Raw genomic sequence first — 19,897 nt, 5'->3', positions numbered from 1 at the left:
ATTCTCCATGAGAATTCCATACGTTAGAAGTTATTATTCTTTCTGTTTTATGGATGGAGGAACTAAAGTACAGAGAAATATATCCAAGGTCACAGATCAAATAAGTGGGCAGGAGTGGTAGATTACCTTGTGCCTGGCAAAATGGAGCTCCAGGTCATGAGCAGATACACCAACCCAGTTGGCTGTGACCTGGCTGTCTTCCCCCATCTGACCATGGTGCTCTCGCCCACTGGCATGTTCTTTACCACTTGGTTCTCCATTTATGAGGTTACTTCTACCAAGGACACTTGGGATATCTACAAAGAGCTCTTCATCTCCTTGGTGGCCTCACTCTCCCATGGGCTTTGGAGTCCTCTTCCTGCTGCTCTTCCTGCTATTCCAAACAAGCAGCTTCACTGAATTCCTGCTTTTGTAAAATAATTTTTTTTTTTTTTTTTTTACTATTGCTGAAAGTATCCCACCTGCTGCTCATAATAAAGGCAGGGGTGTGACCAATAAACAAACAAATTAATATGTAAGTTGGACAGAGCTGGATCTTTAAGCCAAATCTTCCGAGTCTAAAGCTCATACCCTAATAATCATTTATACAAATGTGGGCTATTAGCTAGTAAATTACAAAGTAGGATGCAAAACCTTGTTTACCTGACCTGAAAAACCCACATCCTTGGCACTGTATTCTGATGCCTTTCACTGTGCCATTACATTGCAAGTGCTTAACAAATGAATTTTAAATTAATTCATTAATTTTTAAATAAGTAGGTAAATAAATTTTCATATAAACTAATGAATTACTAACAGAAAAAACTAATGAATTATGGAACTAATGGATTAAGAATAAACCACTCAGGGCAGCCTGGGTGGCTCAGCAGTTGAGCGTCTGCCTTTGGCTCAGGGCGTGATCCCAGGGTCCCGGGATTGAGTCCCACATCAGGCTCCCCACATGGAGCCTGCTTCTCCCTCTGCCTGTGTCTCACCTCTCTCTGTGTCTCATGAATAAATAAAATGTTTCTTAAAAAAATAATAATAAACTATTCTCCTACTAAAGAATCATTAGTTTGGAATGATGCTGAATGGCAGAGAATCACCAACTTCCTCTTGCTCAAAAAACAGGATTAGCCACAAAATGAAAACATAAGCCCCAACTGACAAATAGTCCCTCGCTGCCATTATCTGAGTCTGGAAGTTCTATAGCCGTCACTGAAACCGGCACCCTTGATTACAATGCCTGCCATTCCATTTCAGAGTCTCTGACCTGTGACTGCAGGCCCAGAAAAGCAGACAACTTTGCTTTGAGTTGTCATCCAGAGCAGATCCCAGACTACGGTAATATCAGCACCAGTGGAAAATTGAACTCAAAAACCTCTCTGATCCACAAAGAGGTTCAAATCACAAAATTAACCAAGTTGGGGTAGATGAACTTTCAGGTTATTCACATGCCTTTAATGCGAGTTCTTGCACCATAACAGGTCATAAAGTGATTCTGCTATCAAAAATATCTTCTAGGGGCACCTGGGTAGCACAGTCGGTTAAGCATCCGGCTCTTGGCTTCAGCTCAGATCATGATCTCAGGGTCATGAGATAAAGCCCCGAGCCAGGCTCTGTGCTCCGTGCTCAGCTCAGAGTCTGCTTAATATTCTCTCTCCCTCTCCTCCTCCTGCCTGTATTTTATCTTCCCCTCTCTCTCTCTCTCTCTCAATCAATAAATCTTTACAAACAATATTTTTGAAAATCTTACAAGCTTTGTCCCACTCAGTGCATGACCTTGAACATTTGCTGAACCGCTCTAAGCCTCAACTGTCAAATAAGGACAATAGCACGTGCCTTATCAGTTGGTTTTAGAGATTAAGTTTTTAAAAAGTATATATAGCATTGAACACCATGTTCAATAAGGATTTTAATTGGTAATATGTTACACTGACCACACTACCTTTAGCACATTTGGCAATTTCTCCCATAGCAACAATTGGAAGCTGGACCAACTGATTTGAAATTAATCCTGATATTGAAAAAAAAAAACCCTCTGATATATATTTTATTTGCAGCATGATTATGGGGAACTCATATCCTCAGTGTCTCTCTCAGATGTGTGCAGCCAATCTGAAATACTTGAGAGAGACCTCAGAGTCTCTTTCAGATATTTACAACACGTTGTCTGTGAGCTATGATTGATTTTGATCTGATCTGTATAGGAATAAATTCTGATTCTCATCATTAATACAATAGTAAAAACTACCTTTTATTAGACACTAGGTAAGTGTTTGGTGTGTATTAACTAAATTAATTCTTACGACATATCTGTAGAATAGGGGTTCATTCGCACTTAACAGAGGCACAACTTGGATTTAAATTAGTTTATGTAATTTGCTGCCCAACATCATAAACAGCCAATGGCACCACTGTGATTTAAGCCTAGATCTGCCTGACTCCAAGGCATTTGTTCTTCCCTTGAGCTACGTAGCCGTAACTCTCTTAAACACATAATCATGAACCAACATTCTCATCTCATGAATAGCATTAAGTGGTATACCTCTGCTAGGGGTTGGAGGTACAAGGATGAACCAAACATGGTTCCTTAAGGATTTAATAGCTTAGGAGGGAAGACAAGTGAGTAATTGGACTTACAGTGTGAAAAGGGCCTGATCGATGTGTACATTGGGAGGGACTGGATTAGGTAAGACGTTGGACAAGGTGATACCTTAGCTGAGTTCTGAAGAATGAGTAGGCATTAGTCAATTGAATGGGTGGGGCAAGGGTGGGAGAGAACCGTGTCCTAGGGAGAAGGCACAGCATACAGGAAGACCTGTGGGGAGAGAGGCGGAGGCACATTTGGGCACCTGCAAGCAGTTTAATACGTCTACAGAATACAGAGAGGGGGAGAGTGCAGAGCATGAAGCTTTGGGGTGAACATAAGGAAGTTGGGCTTTATCATAGTGGATATTTATATCAATTCAAGATGAGATTTAGCTTAGGAACAAGAGAGCTAGAGAGAGGTAGAAGTCATGGACCAGGGAAGGCAGGCTACGTGGGAAGGTGAATGAAGGCTGGAGGAGGCTGATAATTTGGAAGTATAGATCATAAGACACTGTGCATACACCTTGTCAGACTTCTCATTGCCCCCTCTGTCTACATCCTGGCCCACAGTGGACTGAATCTGTGGAATTATAAATGGGACATTGTTCAAAGGCTTGTGGTATTTAATTCTCTATCCAATCTTAACCAATGACTTACAATGCAAGTACAGTTTTTGAACACTGCTTATTCAGAATCCTCTTCACTAATTTTTCGCAAGATTTAGTCTTTGGCATAACTATGGAATTAGGCCAAGGTGAATTCCTGACAGTATGAGTGAGGTTGAAACACCTGAGTCACATGAGGTCCAGAGGGCAGGTAGGCAACCAGAACACTTCTGTATTAGCCAGGTGTCTTCACAAGATCTGAAAAAAGAATAATTTCTCCTTCAGAGGCATATGGCTTTAGTTTGAGGAAGACAACTTCTCAGAATTTACTAGAATTTTACAGGAAGAACAGTGATGTTTTGGCCACATATAAAGAATTACTTGGTGCCACCATATCCTTTAGGGTAGCAAAGGACAGCTTCACAAAAGGGGGTTCTTTTGCCAGTAAAAGCAAAACAAAATGAAAAAAGGAATCTGAAATGATTAGCTATGGAGAATGCTATGGATCAAACTTGTGTCTTTACTCTTATAACTTATTAATATTTCATTCCTTTTGAATTCTTGTCCTTGTGGGATATAGTGATTTGGAATATAGTTGACTTAGTTACATTGGTTGCGTTTACACAGATAGTACTTATATTGTACCCAACATTATTCTAAGGACTTTCTATATTAGCTCAATTCTTTTATAATCCTGTGAGGTAGGAACTGTTGTTATCATCACCTCCAGTTTGCAGATGAAAAAACATGGAGGGTAATAATGTGTCTGTGGTAAAACAGCTATTTGGTGGAGTTCAATTCTGAACCCAGGAAGTTTGGCTCTAGAATCCATGCCCAAAACCTGGAGTTCCTAAGTTTTAATATGAAGTAAAAATACTAGGGAGGTATGTTAAAATTCAGGATCCCAGGACACACTCTCAAAGATTCTAATTTAGTATGTCTGGGAGGGGCCTGGATATTTGCATCTGTAATAAATGTTTCATATACTTGCAAAATGCACTCAGAGAAACACTACGCTAAATCATAACATTAGTCTGTCTTTTTTACTGTTGTTGAAAGACTGTTTGTCCCCTTCTGTTCCCAACTACCCCAGTATACTCTGCAATGCAAAGAAAAATATTATGTGAAAACAATGACATTTACATGATTATCTATCATCTATCTATTCATCTATCTATCCACCTATCCATTCATCCATCCTTCTTTCCATCCATCTTTTATTTATCAATCTATCTTACAACATTGGCTCTGTTTACATATGTATCAGTTTAAATGAAACTAGTTTCAAATCAAATTTTAAAAATTCTATATGATGTAAAGTATCTCTTTATACTACACTTTTAGCCATTTGTTTCTATGCCCCATAGACCCATTTCAAAATAAATGTGTGATGAATCTAAAAGGAGACAATCATTTTACTTTTGCTACTGGATTCCTGCCATCAAAAGGTGACATTCTTTAATAGTTCTAGTTTTAGAGTCAGAACTAATGTGTTTTTTGTTTGTTTTAGTCATTTTATAATGGCCTTTTAATGCTTGTAGCTATGTTTTGAGAATGTGACCTGACGCATATATGGCATCTTTCTGTTCATTAAGGAATGTCTAGTGTTTCTTCTGAATTTTATTATACTTGTGCTATCTCTCTGGACTTTTATGATAAAATACATGCTGTCAAAATGAATATTGAATGAATGAATATTGAAGTCAATGTTAAAATGATTAGTTGAAACGTACTATTTGGAATCTCATTTTTCTATCTGGAATAAAAGGGGTATCTGTTCTTCAGCCTTACCTTTATCTAAATTTAGGTATTCAGAAGGTGCGTGTTTTTAAGTTAAAACTAAAATTCACATTCACCTCATAGAAAAGTAATAAAATGGGATGCCTGGGTAGTACAGTTGGTTGAGCCTCTGACTCTTGGTTTTGGCTCAAGTCATCATCACAGGGTCCTGAGATTGAGCCTCACATCAGCCTCCCTGCTTCGTGAGCTTCCCCTCTCCTGCTCCTCCCCCCATGCTCTCTCTCTTTCTTTCTCTCTAAAATACATAAATAAATCTATTAAGAAAAAGAAAAGAAAGAAAAGCAGAAAAAAGGTTTGGGGCTTCTGAATGGTTCAATCAATTAAGTGTCTGCCTTCAGCTCAGGTCATGATCTCAGGGTCCTTGGATTGAGCCCCACATCAGGCTTGCTGCTCAGCGGGGAGTCTGCTTCTCCCTCTCCATCTGCAGCTCCACCTGCTTGTGCTCTCTCCCTCTCCCTCTTTCAAACAAATAAATAAAATCTTTAAAAAAATATTTAAGCAGAAAATTCTTGCAGTTAAAATTGAGCCCTCTGTATCAACAAAGGTCTCAGACAGACTTGTTGTCTCCTTCAGGTGATGCCTTTTGATACATGACAGAGGACAACTTTCCCATACCTACTCTTGCCCACCCACCTACTTGTAACTAAGAGCAATGGTGTAAGAAACAGGAACTTCAGCTTGGAAAAAATGAGGGAAGAGGACAAGATTAGCTAGAAACTAGAGCAAAAGCATATTAACAAAGATTGTAGAGGCTTTTAATTCTCAGTGTACCAAAAGAAGCAGGAACTAGAGAGGGAAGGAAAGGGAGGAGCTTGAGTGAGTTAAGTATAAATTCCTTTCCGTATTCTCCTTTTGTTCTTCTTAGACTCATGACCCCATGAGGTTACCAGTCTCTCCTCAAAAGTAGCTTTCTTCTTATTGCCATTCTTCATGTGACCTTGTTCCAGAAAGTTCTGCATTTCTAGATCTAAACACCAAAGAAGGACCACTCAGTTCCCCCTGTTTTCCAACTAAAGCTTTGTTTTGTATTCTCTAGGTGGCCTGGGTGGGTCTAACCTAACTCATAAACTTTCCTGTGAGAATACAATTTTTTTTTATGTGTTCCTCCTCTTTAGATTGAGGATGTAGAGTAGAAATAAATACTTTTCAAAATGAATTAATTAACTTCTGCTTCAGGCCAAGATGAAGAAAGTTGGACCAAGTTTACTTTCCATCCTGAAATAATGAAAAAAATAGGCAAAATATATGAAACAAAAGTTATTAATACATCGGAGATCAAGTAATGCAGTTCAGTGACACCTGAGAGATAGGGAGCAAATCAGGTAAGCTCTATAATTGTCCTAATTCCTGCCTTGAATGATTTCTGGATTGTTGTGCAGGGAAGAGAGAATTCAGGTGGGGCCAATGGACTCCGTGACTTGAGGAATAAAACTGAAAGGCTGGGGAGACAAAGGGAGTTAAAGTTTGTGGGCAGAGCTCTGGAGGGAAGAAGATACAGAGGAGAAAAGCTCAGCTACCTGTTGAGGGGCCTCTTCAAATTTTAAGCAGAATGCTGATGTGTGCATGTGATAAGAAAACTTCTCTTTGGCTGTGTAATGAATTTCCCAGAAAGATTAGAAGGAAAAGTTCCAGGAGCTTACAAAGGGCTAGGGATAGTGCCTATTCCCACCAACCAGATTAGAAAATTTATAACTCATGGGGTATTGGATAGAGTACTTAGAAAAATACTGCCTCGGAGCACCTGGATGGCTCAGTCAGTTAAGCATCCAACTCTTGGTCATGATCTCAGGGTCCTGGGATCAAGCTCTGCAATGAGCTTCACGTTCCCCAGGGAGTCTGCTTGAGGATTCTCTCTCCCTGTCCCTCTGTCCCTCCTGTCCATTTGTGTTCTCTCTCTCTCTCTCTCTGTCTCTCTCAAACAAATAAATAAATCTTAAAGAAAAGAAAAGAAAAATATTGCCACAGTAGGGGGGAATAATTAGCTCTAGACTAAATGCTGCTCTGGTCCTAATTAATGAATCTCAAAAATACGACTTGAACGTGACAAATTTCCAAGTAATACAAACTCAAAAATACTTATTTATTGCAATGCAAAAATATGTAGTACACCCCATGTAAAATTAAAAATGTCTGGTATCAATTAAGAAGTTACCAGGCATGCAAAGAAATGAGAAGCTACAGCCCAGAATGAAGACACCAAACCAGAACTGACATAGATGTTAGAATTAGCATTACAATGAGCAGAGTTATTGGAACTCTGTTTCATAGCCCCATGGCTAAAGGAAAGATGTTAAGTAGAAACTTGGAAGATAAAAAAGGCCCAAATTAAACTTGCAAAGCTGAAAACTATAATGTCTCAAATGAAAAATACACCGAATGGGATTAGACATTGCAAAAGGAAAGATTAGTGAATTTGAAGACATTGCAAAAGTACATATCCAAAATGAAAGATAAAGACAAAAAGGAATAAGAAGTAAATAAAACATCAGTGAACTATAAGACAACTTTATGAAGCTAAAAATATCCATCATTCAACTATTAGAATGACTAACTGAAAAAAAAACAAAAACAAAACAAAACTGAGTATACTGGATGCTATTAGTTTTTTTAAAACTGTATGATCCAGCTATTCCTTCTCTGGTGTTTGCCCAAGAGAAATATAGTCATGTGTCCATGCCTGTTCTTCAATGTTCATAGAAACTTTATCTGTAACAGCCCAAATGTCTATCAACAGGTGAATGGATAGTATATTGATCCGTGTGTATGTTATATCCATGAAATGAGCAGTACTCATCAAAAAAAAAAAGGAAATAAGCTGGACAAAAAATAGTATATACTATATGATTCCATTTATTTAAAATTCTAGAAAATGCAAAGTAGTCTATAGTAAGCAGATCAGTGGTTGCCTAAGTCCGGGGCAAAGATAGGGTGGAAGGTAAAGGTGATGGTAAGGAATTAAAGAGGAACAAAAGAAACTTTGTAGTAATGGATATATTCATTTTCTTAGTTGTATCAATGGTTGTGTGGGTGTATATGTATGTCAAAATTTAACAAATTGTATACTTTAGATGTGTGTCATTAATGCATACTAGTTATAATAAAGCTATTTTTTATTTTTAATTTTTTTAAAGATTTTATTTTTTCATGAGAGAGACACAGAGAGAGAGAGAGAGAGAGAGGCAGAGGCAGAGGCAGAGACACAGGCAGAGAGAGAAGCAGGCTCCAAGCAGGGAGCCTGACGCAGGACTCAATCCTGGGACTCCAGGATCATGGCCTGGTCTGAAGGCAGGTGCTAAACTGCTAAGCCACCCAGGGATTTCCTAAAGCTATTTTTTAAATAAGTTTTTCCAGGGTGCCTGGGTGGCTCAGTTGATTAAACACCTGCCTTTGGCTCAGGTCATGATCCCAATGTCCTGGGATTGAGTCCCGCATCAGGCTTTCTGCTCAGTGGGGAGTCTGCTCCTCCCTCTCCTGCTACCCCTCCCCCCTCCTCTGCTCATGCTCTCTCTCACACTCTTTCTCAAATAAATAAATAAAATCTTTTTTTAAAAAATAACTTTTTCCAAACTATGGATCATATATCTTATTTAGAAGATTCTAGAATCACTTAAAAACAAGACAAAATGGGAAAAGCTTTATTTCTAAATAGGTGGTAAGAGAGGACTTTCCTTCAAGTCAAAACTCATTGTCTAGAACCTGGATCTTGAAGAGCTGAGGAAAGGAAGGCTAGAGGCAAAGTCTCCACGCTTTGCCAGCTGAAGCTGTCCACTGGGTCACTAACCAGGAGACATCTCAGAGCCAACTTGAAAGGGATGGTCACTAAAGGTACAGAACTGAGCAAATGTGCCAGGAGAGAGAAGACAAGAATAGACCAGAGAAGAAAAGGAGAGTGTTACGAACTGAAGAGAAGCATTAGTCAGGATGCCACATGGTAGGGGATAGAAGAGTCTGAAACTCAGGAAGAGGAGGCCGCGGGGCTGAAACAGATTTACAGAGATAGAAAGGGGCAAGTGCAGGTCCAGGCCAAAGTGGGAGCCTCTGATGAGTCACCCCTTTGGACTTATTCTGGCCAGTGTTTTATGTGCTCTATTTGAGGCAAACCTAAAAGCAGAAGAAATGCACTCAAGTGTTATAAGATATTATATAATTAATAAAAATTATTTTCTTAGGCACATCGGGCTGGCTTAGTCAGAAGAGCATGTGACTTTTGATCTTGGGTTGTGAGTTCAAGCCCCATGTTGGGTATAGAAATTACTTAAATAAAACTTTAAAAATGTATTTTCTTATATAGGATATGACAACATCTAGGTTGAAACACTTGATGGGTGTGGTATTTAAAAAAAGGAATAATAAAAAAAAAAAGGAATATAGGGGCACCTGGGTGGCTTAGTCTGTTAAACATTTGCCTTTGGCTCAGATCATGATCCCAGGGTCCTGGGATGAAGCCCACTGCAGAGCAGGGAGCCTGCTTCTCCCTCCCCTCGTTCCTCCCCCTGCTTGTGTTTTCTCTCTCACTCTCTCTCTCTCACTCTCTCTCTCTCCCTCAAAAAAATAAATAAAATCTTTAAAAAAAAAAAAAAAGGAATATAAATTTTGTTTATTTAAACATCAGTGTAAGAATGTATTCAAAAAATGTGTTTTCTGGCCTACTACAGGGTCCCATCAAGTCTGGATCTCTTGGTCTAGGATATGAAATAGAAGAGTTTTTCATCTTTATATGCCAGCTGACACTTGACAAAGAAGTGCAACTAGATATGATGAGATTTTATTAGCAATGCTTTATATTTCTAAAACACTTTAGAGTTCATAAAATTATTTCACACATATTTTATCCTGCCCTTTTAGAGATCTCATTTTTATTGAAGTGATTAATTATTGCACTGATAAAGATTAAAGTCATTAATTTATGCTAAATAATTTGTGAAGTAAATTTCATGGTAGGAAAACAAGAAGAAAGATTCACTCTCGGTCATTAGCTAGGATTGGAAATCATCAAAATAGAACTTTTCATAAGGAATATTAGAAACCATTAAACCTGAACCAACTAATATGATATCCAGTAGCCACACATTTGACGAAAATTAAATAAAATTAAAAATGCAGTTCTTCAATCATGGCATCAATAGTGCTCAATATGGTTAATGGCTGCCATATTGAGTAGCACAAATATAAAACATTTCATTCTTTGCAGAAAGTTCTATTGGACGGTGCTTATCTATACAAATTCTCTCCCGTTTTCAGTGGCTAAAAACATATTTGTTAAACTGAGTTTAATTTTAGGGCTGAGGAATTTGAGGCCTAGAGAAGATAAACGATTTTGGCATATCACACACACAGAGCCGGAAAACCGCGACTTTCATGCAAGTGATCATTTTAGCACCTCAGACCACTGAACTTTTACTGGTATGTCTGCTCTTGAATAAGAGAAGCTTGGACACTCCAAACTGGAAAGTAATCAATGAATTGTTTAGTGTTTTATTTGTATTCTGCGCTTCTATTTGAGGTTAAGCAGAGCTAAAGTCCAGAAACTTCACTTCAAACAAAGGAATGATGTCACACTATAAAAACATGATCCGGATGAGCTTGAGTGCCTTCCAGTTCCCCTCTTGTGTCCCTTTATACAAGTCCCCATTCAACCCACTCCACTCCATGCTGGGACTAGACGGTTTGCTTTTAGGTTAACAGATAGATAGGCAGATCTGCTTCGTCTTAAAATATCCCTGAGCGCCAGGTGGGAAAGGGCTTGAATTTTCCAAGGTTACTCAGCAGGACTTTGAAAATTAAAGAGAGTCCAGATGAGATGTGGGGAGAGCATGCAATTACATTTGAGAAGGTGCAGCCTTTCAACTGGGTGAATTCTTGATGAGACAGCAAAGTGAGTCATTAAACAGTAGGCTGTCAGTGAAGCTGAGACCCAGATTTGCCTTGGATCAGCTGCAATGCCAATAATTTAACCATCCAAAGAAACCATGGGAGGACCTTTGGTAAACCTTTGGACTTGTTTTTATTACAGGCTTACAATCCTTATTTTTCTGAAAATGGGTAGAGAAAGGAGTAGATATATATTGAAGAGCTACTGATGAAATTCAAGGGCTCTTTAAAAAAAATGAGCCAGTATGCGGGGTCATTTTGGAAGGTCAATGCTTTAGAGGCCCCCTTTACAGGCCTCAAGGAAAAATGATCACTTCCACATTTGAATTTTGGTGAAAGTTGTTTTTCCTGGACCACTGTTAAATTTCATCCAGCTTTTGGCAAGAACTGCCTTCCTGGACCCTGCTGGAGTGCTGGCTGACAAGTTACATCTTCCACAGCGCAACAACTGTTCTATCGAATTCTGGGAGAGCAGCCTATTTTTGTTACCAGACGCTAGAGGATGCGTGACATGTCATTAACCTTCAAAACTGGCCCTGCACAAGAGTATTGTCAACAGATGGTGACTCCAATTCTTTCTTTCCTCTCCCTGCCTTCCTCCCCCATCCCCAGGATATCTTCTGGCTCAGAATGCTCATTGATTTCAAAGGGAAATCTGTGTGTGTGAAACGGACATTGTGGAATGTGGAACAAAGACCAGAGCAAGGTTTCTTATATTTATAATTGAGGCTTATAGAAAATACATGGGTAGAAGCAAACATCAATAGCGCTCATATAGGTCAACAGTGATACAGTTCATATACGTTCATCACAGGTCAGCAGTGAGGAAATAAACATCGAAGCTGAGAGAGTGTCGTGCATCAGGGAAGGATGTCTGGGGCACTGGATGGAAGAGCTGAAAGCCAGCATGGACTTAGGATTTGGGTCTAGCTATTTAACTTCAAAAGTGCTCATTTTGCCTTTTTCATATTTACCAGTGGAGGTCAATAGTAATTGGAACATTAATTTCAACCATCCCCCCCAAAAAATGTATGTTTGAAGACAGGAAGTTGATTGATGCCTTCAGCAAATATGTAGAAGGAGGTTTACAATACGCCAAGCACCCTGGGGATAAAATAAGAAATTAACCGAAGTGCCTGTCTGCAAGAGGCAGAGTAGTAAACAGATGATTATAGGATAGCTCTGATAACTTCCACAGAAACACAGATGAGGAAGGGGGAGGTCTGCAAACTCTGCCACAGGGATGCCATAGGATGCAGTTCCAGAGGGTATGAAAAACCTACATGGTAAATGTGTCACGTCTTTCCAAAGCATCAATTTCATCAAAATTTGAACTCTTTGTCCTAAAATGAAACATCCATTAAAAAGTAGAAATAATTTTTAGGATAAATTTCTTTCATTTAGCCCAGCCCATTTTCCATTCTCCTTTCCAGGAAAAAATTGAGATCATTGGCCTAAGACATGATTATGAGCGTTTTGTGTGGGTGTCACTAAGGTCCTAATAGTTCCTTTGCCCTCAGGGTTGGAGATATCAGCACCATACTACCTACATCCACATGGCACCGTATAGTTTATGAAGTACATGCCATGGATTTTGCGCCTCACAGTAAACCAGTGTACCATCCCCACGTAAGTGATTAGGAAATGGAAGCTCTATGAGGTTAACCTGTTTCAGTGAAAGTCACAGGACAGTCAAGTGACATCAGACTGAACCTTGCGTTTTCTGACATCAAATCCATTATTCTTTCTACTATATCATTCTGCCTCTCTTTCCAATAATTAAAAATTAGAAGGCCAAGATCAAGGATTTCTAGCCTTTTTGTGACTCATATTCATTTTTTTGCTATCTCTTTGGGAATGGAGAGTAAAAAGTGAGGAGGAGCAGACACTGAGTGATAGTGACCGGAATTTCCTGCGAGGCTGGGGGAGTCAGCCTGATATCTGGGAAACCTGAGGAAAACTGGCATGGAAATTAATGATTAGGCCAGTTAAGTAGGTGGTGTAATGGTGACAGTTTAGGAATCTATCATGAAAGATTTCAAGATCTGTTGCTAGATTTTGGCTCACTGGTTAGGTGGCTTTGACACGCATTGTACTCATAGTTCTCTCAAGGATACCTCATGACCATGGACTTGATGGTTTGACTTTTTCGTCCATTAAAATTAAAGCACAATACTGTAGGAACTATCTAGCGTTGCTGAAATTTTGGGAGGATATGACATCAGGAAAGTATTTAAGATCTCCGTCTTAAGTCTAGATAATCTGGAAGCACTGTGGACCATGCTGATGCTTATTCAGAAACAAATAGGCTAAACCACATATCACTTAGCAATGCTAAATGCCTGAATTGCATATATATTTTTTATATGTACCTCCATCATCAGATTAAATAAGGCATTTGCTCATAATTGCAGATTTGATTAAAATCGCCTACTGTTTCAAGATTTAAAAATTAAATGGCTGAGACTAAGAAACGACAAACTAAAGGAAGCCACAGTATGCCTGCCAATTATTGTTGGCAGGAAATGGGATGACTCATCCTGAACATGTGCTTTCATTGCTCAGGACAATGGGGCATGATGAAAATGTTCAAATTATTGAATATTGTGGACATTTTTGTCATTCAGTTTGTAGGAGACTATTGAAATGCAACCGTAGACTCACAAGAATGCCAAAGTGACCCATGCTTTTGTGTGAGAAAACTGATAATAAACACTCAGAAAAAAGATATAAACTGTTTTGAAAGAGACTGCATGTGGTGGATTCCAGGAAAGTCCAGGTGGAGAAATTCCAGAAGTTAGGAAGGAAACATAGTATTTGCCAAGGGGAGGCAAGAGGTGGGGAATAGGATTCATTTCAGGGAAGAAGGAAAGAAGTGTGTTTTGGTTGCAGGAAAATGGGAACATTTCTGGATTTCTTCCTAATGTGACCCTGGTAGGGCATCATGTCCTGTGTCATCCTATAAAAATATACAAATAGATGGGGTGCCTGAGTGGCTCAGCCAGGTAAGCATCTGTCTTCAGCTCAGGTCATGATCCCAGGACTCTGGGATAGAGCGCTGCATCAGACTCTGCTCAGCCTGCTGCTCCCTCTCCTTCAGCCCCTTCTGCCCTGCTCATGCTGTGTGTGTGTGTGTGTGTGTGTCTCAAATAAATAAATAAAATCTTTAAAAATATACAAATAGAGGTGGGGAAAGGCTAGGAAGTTGGTTTAACCTCCATGAACTGGCCCAAGGTCACTGAGAATCCTAAAAGGACTGGGAAGCACATGTGAGATCAGGGAAGCATATGGCATACGGGAAATCTCTGTACCTTGCACTCGATGATTCTGTGAATCCCAAACTGCTCTAAGCAATAAAGTCTATTTTTTGGAAGAAAAAAAAAAAAGGACTGAGTTGTTGACAAAATCTCAGTGATCAAGACACTCCTAATTTAGCCAGAGGACATTAAGTGAAGCTCAGTTTATCCCTAACTGGCTCTGTTACTTGGGGTAAGCTCCTTTCTGAGCCTGTGTTTCTGTATCTAACTAATGAGAAAGTTCCCCTAGATTATCCTCAAGGTCTTTTTCCAGCTGGAAAATGCTGTGATTCATGTGAGGAGAAATCTCACTGTACATACAACAGTCTCAGAGGGAAGCACAGTTGTGCCAACAGATAAATACCTTGAGTCATTTTGCTATCTCCCCAGGGAAATAGACACTGTGTTATTATAGGTTTGCAGTGACAGGTGTGTTGTTGGGGGTGGGGCACCAACAGAGGAAATGATCCTTGTCCGTGGGGGACGGGGATGCAGACGGAGAGGATTGGTAATGAAAGTTGTGCTCTGGATCGGTTTTCACTGTAACCTTAGCCACACTGTCCAGAGGGAGATCCTAGATCTGCATTGTCTCATTCCGTTGGCAGCCCTGTAAACGTTTGTTCAGCTGGGGCCCTCTTTGAAAAGAGAGTGCTCCCCTGCTCTAGGATTGTAAAAGGCAAGCGCAAGAGGTGGGCAACAACAGGAGTCCTATGGTTGGTGCTGCTGCACTAGGTGCTGCACCTCCTCCCGCGGGCTGCCCCAGGTGCCCCTTAGGGTACGCTTGCCTTCTCCTGTATGGCCCCAATAACACCACAGGGAGAATTGCAAGAAAATGCTGAGGCATAAAGTGACACCAAGGCAAAAGGAGCCCTTTGTAAACAGGTCTTTGCAGCAATCTTGGACAGTCTCTAAATTCCCCCAATTCAGTCCCTCCAACATTAGACCATCTGTTTGTGAGCCAGCAGAGCTTTTCATTTGGAATCCTGACATTCTGCAGGCAGTTACACGGAAGAAAACCTTTTATCTCAGCTTTCCAAAAGCTCCATTAGGCAGATCCTTTCTCTTCTTTTTTGGAACAGACCCTGGCTTTTCTGGAGGAGGTATGTTCTTGACAAGTGCTCTTCCCAAAGGCACTGCAGTGTCATTCAAACCCCAGTAACTTGACCAGCTTTTGACATTATCAGATTGGAGAGAAGCGCTTCTGCCTGAGGCTCCGAGGGTCTGCTGCACCCCCTCCGGGTCCTCACCTCCCAACGGCCCATTTCAATTTTTATGTTAGAGCCGCATGTAGAGACCTATCGGATAACACAAGAAACAGATGTTGGTTTCTTGACTCAAATCTCCAAGGTTTCAGAGGATACGAATACTGGTATTTACATGGCATTTATCTCACATTTCTTGGGATGGTTTTTATTTCAGATTATTTTTCTTGGTCTTCAGTATTGAAAGCATGCTTTTTTCCCCCTTTTTTTACATTAATGGCTCTCCAACTGCAGTGTACATTGGAATCCCTTGAGAATGCTTATTAAAAATGAAGACTCATTGAGAAGTGCCCTTCTCCAATTCTGATTCCAAAGATCTGAGGAGGAGTCAGATATTTTCATTGATGTTTAAATCTTTTTTTGTTTGTTTGTTTAAATCTTTTTATTGAGTTGTCACGTACCCACAGTAAAGTGCGCCACCTTATCTTCATAGTTCAGTCAATTTTTTAAGACTTTTATGTTTTTAGAACAGTTTTAAGCTCATAGCAAAATTGAGAAGGAAGTACAGAGATTTCCCCTATATTTCCTGCCCTTACACATGCATAGCCTCCCCCTTATCAATATCGCTCAGTAGAATAGCACAAAGTTTACTAAGTACGCACCCACATCGACACAGTGTAATCACCCCAAATCCATAGTTTATCTCAGGGTTCACTCTTGGCATTGGACATTCTATGACTTGGACAAATGTGTAGAGACATGTACCCATCATTATAAAATGCAGAGTATTTTCACTGCCTTAAAAATCCTCTGTGCTATGCCTAGCCGTTCCTCTCTCCCCGCTCCGCCTGTCCTCCCACTGGCAACCACCGAACTTTTGATGCTCTGTAGTTTTACTTTCTCCAGAAAATCATATAGTTGAAATCATGCACTTGTGCAGCCTTCTCAGATTGGCTTCTCTCACTTAGTAGTATGCATTTAAGGTTCCTTCCGGTCCCTTCCGGTCCCTTCATGGCCTGATAGCTCCTTTCTTTTTAGCACTGAATAGTGGTCTGTTGTCTGAGTGTAGCACTGCTTACTTATCCAGTCACCTATGGAAGGATGTCTGGTTGCTTCCAGATTTGCTTCTGTAATTATGAATAAAGCTGCCATAAACATCCACATGCAGACTTGTGCATGGATGTAAGTTTTCAACTCCTTTGGGTAAATCCTAGCAGGCGTGATTGCTGAATCCACTGGTAAGGGTAGCTTTAGTTTTATACGAAACCACCAAACTGTCTTCCAAAGGGGGCACCAGCATCCTGTGTGCCCATCAGCAGTGAATGAGAGTTCCTGTTGTTCCAGAATTTCGTGGTGTCAGGTTTCTGGATTTTGGCGGTTCTAAAAGTTGGCTACAGGTATCTCCTCCGTGTTTTAATTTGCATTCCCCTGACGATAAATAATTTGGAGCATCGTTTCATATTCTTTTTGCCATCTATCTTCTTTGATGATATGGGAGCTCCTTACATGAGAAACTCAAAACTGGAAGTCCTCCGGTTCCCTGAATCTTTACGTATCTACACATTGGTGTATACCACCTGGATAAAGCTGTGAGACGTTCCAGTACCCCAGAATGTCTGCTGATGTACCCTCCTGGCCTCTCCACCCCACTCTGCCTCAAGATAATCATCATAATCAAGATTTCAGGAGTCTGCATTTTTAACGAGCTGCTCAAGTGATCTGGATGCATAAGCTTTTCTTTGTCTCTTGAAAATCAGTGAATTTAGTACCATGGTTGGGAAAAACTCACCTGTTGTTCTGAGGCTAAACTAGTAGAAATAGTCACATAACCATAAATGTAACATACCTTTCAAATTAACCTTTCTGAGAGAGATTTAGGAAACCCCCAAGCCCGGAGGATGCGGCCAATCACACAAGGCAGGCCTGGAAGGTGCCCGATGGAGAAGGAGACTGCAGCCCCTATTCAGCTGGATTATCATTCACTTGTCATGATCTAGGGTGTTTGGTGGTATTTTATGAAAGTACTCTTGAGAGGGGGAAGTACTACCATTCAGGAGAAGGCTGTTTTAATTCTATAAAATCTATTTCCTTAGCTAGAAATAATAATAGTTTATGTTGTTGGAGCATATTAACTAATTCTCACAACAACCCTATTAAGGTAGACTTTTATCCTAGAAAACCACTATCAGTTTTTTTGGATAGGAATTTAAATTTAAAAATGCTGAAGATTTATTGAATGTTTCCTGTGTGTCAATTGTTGTGCGTAGTGCTTTAAATGGATTGCCTTTTCTCCCCCCCCTTTATTCTCATATTCAGAAGAGGAAAATAAGCATTAGTGAGCTTGCCCAAAGTCGCTAGTGTATGTTAGTAAGCTGGAATCCAACCCTAGTCTCACCCAGATTCTAATCACTTAGCTTCTGTGCTGGACTCTTTCCCTAGAGAAATACGATACCCTGATTTCTTAGCCTGGTGGGTCTCCCATGTCTTGAAACTGTGTAGTGTCCTTAGTTTTAATTTAAGCCTTTTGGAGGATAATTTGGAGGTTTGAGTGTTCATGCCCATCGGGAGGCATAAACTCCAACCAGGAGATGATGGCCAGCATAAATCTATAAATTGGTGTTATGGTTTGCATGTCATAAGCTTGTGAGTTTGATCAGTGGGTAAGATAGAACACAGATTTGGGGGGAAATATATTCTTTCCCTACTTTTGTCATTAAAATATACATAAATGATGATGAATATTAGTACCTAAAGGTCTTGTCCCACTGTTTTATTGGTTTACCATACACTTCAATGAAAAGAAATCACTTCAAAGATGTTTTCCTAGGCAGGCTTAATTTCCTTTAGAAATGAGAGTGACAGGTGCCATAGTATCCAGTCATGGACAATTCCATTTCCTTTTGCTTGTTTATAGTAAGCAAAGCCCAAGAGTTTTCTCCTGCGTAGATGATCAGGACCGATCTTCTGCTGTACAATCCCATTTCAGCACCGAGCACACATGGTCCTTTTAGATACATCTGTTGGTACTTACAGAGAAAGAGCAAATGTCCTTTTCTGACACCTTCTCTTAGCTTTAACTTTGAACTCCCATCTATGGGATCCAGCATTCATCCCTGCAAAGAGCAGCTCAATAGCAATGCTAGGAATAAGCCTTAATCTGAAGATCCTAATTCTTATGGGGCTATTCTGATAAATGCACCCTTGTGGCCTCTGAAGCAATTGAGCAGGGACTTAGGAGCTCTCTTACGTTTAGAATTTATGCAGCCATCTATCAATTATCCCATTAGAATATATGCTCCATAAGTCAGAGATTTTCCATCTCAGTAAGGTACGTGCATCTTTATTTTTTGTAATTAAATTTTGGCTAGTTAACGCACAGTGCAATATTGGTTTCTGGAGTAGAATTCAGTGATTCATCACTTACATACAACACCCAGTGCTCATCACAATCAGCACCCTTTTTAGTACCCATCACGCATCTAGCCTGTCCCCTGCCCACCTCCCACCAGCAACCCTCAGTTTGTTCTCTATTGTTAAGTGTCTCTTATGGTTTGTTTCCCTCTCTCCTTTCTTCCTCCTTCTCATATGTTCATTTGTTTTCTTTCTTAAATTCCAGATACGACTGAGATCATATGCTATTTGTCTTTCTCTGAAGGACTTATTTTACTTAGCATAATATACTCTAGCTCCATCCACATTGTTGCAAATGGCAAGATTTCTTTCTTTTACTTATGACTAATTTTCCATTGTGTATATACATATATATACACACCCCACGTCTTCTTTATCCATTCATCAATCGATGGACATTTGGACTCTCTCCATAGTTTGGCCAATGTTGATAATGTTGCTATAAACATTGGGGTGCATGTACCCTTTCAAATCTATATTTTTGTATCCTTTGGATAAATGCCTAGTAGTGCAATTGCTGGGTCATAGGGTAGTTTTATTTTTAACTTTTTGAGAAAATGCCACGCTTTTCTCGCTGTTTGTCGAGTGGCTGCACCAATTTGCATTCCCACCAACAGGCAAGAGGCTTCTCCTCCTCCGCCCCCCGCCCCCGCCATCCTTGCCAACACCTGTACACCTGTTGTTTCTTGTTTTGTTAATTTTATTCGTTCTGAGCAGGTGTGAGGTGGCATCTCATTGTGGCTTTGATTTGTATTTCCCTGGATGACTGGTGTTGAGCATCTTTTCATGTGTCTGTTAGCATCTGTATATCTTCTTTGGAAAAGTGTCTATTTGTCTTCTGCTCATTTCTTAACTGGGTTATTTATTTTTTGGGTGTTAAGTTTGATAAGTTCTTTATGGATTTTGGATACCAACCCCTTAATAGATATGTTGTTCGTAATTGTCTTCTCCCATTCTGTGGGCTGCTTTTTTAGCTTTGGAGATTGTTTGCTTCGCTGCAGATGCTTCTTATCTTGATGAAGTCCCAATAGTTCATTTTTATTTCCCTTGCCTCTGGAGACACATCTAGCAAGAAGTTGCAATGACCAAAGTCAAAGAGGTTTCTGCCTGTGTTCTCCTCTAGGATTTTGATGGTTTCCTA

At 39.9% G+C, this 19,897-nt stretch overlaps 1 long non-coding RNA gene and 1 pseudogene across 6 annotated transcripts in view; both read left to right on the top strand.

Moving 5' to 3' along the window:
• Positions 1-19,897, top strand: part of LOC144282202 (uncharacterized) — a 257,847-nt gene that overhangs the window by 179,582 nt on the left and 58,368 nt on the right. The gene's annotated exons all lie outside the window — the stretch shown is intronic.
• On the top strand, positions 142-415 carry LOC144282695 (dolichyl-diphosphooligosaccharide--protein glycosyltransferase subunit TMEM258 pseudogene; annotated as a pseudogene).

The sequence above is a fragment of the Canis aureus genome, chromosome 13 (assembly GCF_053574225.1).
Source record: "Canis aureus isolate CA01 chromosome 13, VMU_Caureus_v.1.0, whole genome shotgun sequence".
Taxonomy (NCBI): Eukaryota; Metazoa; Chordata; class Mammalia; order Carnivora; family Canidae; genus Canis; species Canis aureus.
Note: the sequence above shows the minus strand (reverse complement) of the source record. Positions and strands in the feature narration are given on the sequence as shown.